Source organism: Euprymna scolopes, chromosome 23 (genome assembly GCF_053919585.1).
Source record: "Euprymna scolopes isolate OS-2025 chromosome 23, ASM5391958v1, whole genome shotgun sequence".
NCBI classification, from domain to species: Eukaryota; Metazoa; Mollusca; class Cephalopoda; order Sepiida; family Sepiolidae; genus Euprymna; species Euprymna scolopes.
In genome coordinates this window covers 44,328,408-44,330,886 of record NC_136504.1, presented here as the reverse complement: position 1 = coordinate 44,330,886, position 2,479 = coordinate 44,328,408, and the positions used below count along the sequence as shown (strand labels likewise).

The following is a 2,479-nucleotide window of genomic DNA, read 5'->3' as shown; positions in this document are numbered from 1 at the left end:
ACTGTTGGAAAATAGGGACATTTTATAAAATTTAATAGACATATGAGATAGGAAGATACCAACACGCACGAACGGATTTATTTTGAATATTTGCAAGATATTGAGTTTAGTTTAAGGAATAATAGTTTTTGAAAAGGGTGTATTTTCTATATAAGTGAAACAGTATATGTATGTGTGTGTGTGTGTGTAAATATTTAACCGATAAACTCTTAAACTACAAATTGCATAACAATGAAATTAACAGGAAAAGTTAATCATACACCAAAGATGATTTTTAATCGAGAATAATCTTTCATTAGATGGATGAATAACATATACAGAAACATGTCGGCAAGTTGAAAAGCAAGATGTTCATTTCAATTTATCGACATATTTCTATTAGTTTTACGCATGCGCAAATTCAATCATTAACTAAAAGTGGTTTAATTTTACATTTTTATTATCTATCTTTATTACATACGACATAATCGCGTTGACACACCGGTTCTCATTAGATCACCGAAGTTAAGCAACGTTGAGCCTGGTTAGTACCAGATGGGTGACCATTTAGGAATTCTAGGCGCTGTATGTGATCTCCGCTTACCTCGGTATTTGTTTCCAGTTGTCCTGTACATACACTTCACTTGCCACTGGTATTTAACAATACCAACTCAGGATAGGTGTGGTTAGAGATTGCGCACCTCCTGCCACAAAAATTTCACGCGCATGTATCTCTAGGTAAGTATTCATAATCTGTTAAAGACTGAAGGATCCCTCTCTGTAATCTATCTGTCGAGTACACTCAAACTGTAGGGAACGCGACTGGAGAACTAAATGTTTTGGTTTCGATTCTAGCTGATGGCACCCGAGTCATTTTTTTTTTTTTTTAACTATTAAATTCAGTGATATATATTGATGTACATAACTTGGTTTGCTTATATATATATACGAGCAGACACTTAATAAAACATGTTAAAAAACACTTTGAAATGAGTTAAAAACATATTTAATCTGAAAAGGAAACACTTGATAAGTGGGTAGTCCTTAATCCGGAGTTTCGAAGAAATACTTTCCTTCTCATCAGAGGGTAGGAATTAGCAAAATGCGGGATCGGATTTTGCATGCAAAAGTATTTGATGAAAAAACAAGTAAGTCAAAGATCTTACTTGATAACAAAAAGTGAAGCAGAGGGAATATGGTGAAGAAAAAGGTGATTACACGTGAATGGATAGTCTGGTGGAAGATAAATAATCCAGTGACGGTAAAATCCAAATATATAACTTCAAGAAAGTTAATTAAATTTTCATTTGCACAAGTAAAATCCAAGGAAATCTCGTAATTGGAAGATGGTCCGTGAAAATCCAAAGGCAGAAATCCATGGAATAATTCACAGAAATGTGTACAAGGGGAAAAAAGGAAAAATTCCAATAATATTAATAAAAGAAAAATAAGATATGCTTTTCACTCTACTGCCGAGACAAAAATATAAATAAGAAATAACTATTATAAATAATTATTTTATATATATATATATATATATATATATATATATATATATATATATAATATATATATATATAATATATATATATATATGTAATAAAAAAACATTGGTTCTGTAATAATAAATGCGGAATCTGCATGAATTAAAATATATTTAAGAGTATTTTACCACTCCACAACGCCGAGCGCCCCCTAGTATAAAATAAACATGAAAATGTACATGAGATAAAAGATATCAGCGCGTATAACTGTTTTTATTTCGAATATCTACACGACCTCTATGGACCGAGTTGTTTATTTATAAGAAATAGAAAAAGGGACACTTAAATAAATGTTTATTTTAATTACTATAGAGATGATTGAAAATAGCCTAAAAACACCCATAGCTTTTTAAAGAGCCTTATCACAATTAGCATTTTAGTTTACGTTTAAATTTTCATTGTATTTGAAAGCTAAAACGCCAGGGTTAATCTTTAAAAGGAAAAGAAAATATATTTAAGTATTAAAAAAAAATAGCGGCAAGCGTAGAAAAAAAAATTCATTAAAATTTTAAATACGAATCAACTTTAAAAATCTCTGTAAAAATAATTAGCAGTTTTCTTATACTATTTCGACGTCAATTAATAAATTAAGATATTAAGATACCGAATTAAAGAAAATGTACATAATTTTTTAAAACTAAAAATTGCATAATTATTAAAAAAAAAAAAAAAACTTTATGCTAAAGAAGCATCTTTAGTAAACAGAAATGCCGCTGATTTTCACAAAAGTACGGATCACGCGATTTGTAATAATTTCGTTCAATTAATTTAATTTGTCATAATGAAAAACAAACTGCTTATTTAATTAGAATATGTTTTAATGCACGCAAATAAGAATTAGTTTATTTTTCTTTAAAATAGTTTCATATTTAATTTGGTATAAGTTTTTGTTTAATCAGTAACACTTTGAAATGATTAATGATGTCTGTTTATCAATGTCGTTCCTTAGAAATTGA

General features: G+C 28.8%; 1 pseudogene; it reads left to right on the top strand.

Annotated features, from left to right (window-relative positions):
* The first annotated feature begins 454 nt into the window (after positions 1 to 454).
* LOC145246240 (5S ribosomal RNA) lies at positions 455 to 571 on the top strand (annotated as a pseudogene).
* The last annotated feature ends 1,908 nt before the right edge of the window (positions 572 to 2,479 follow it).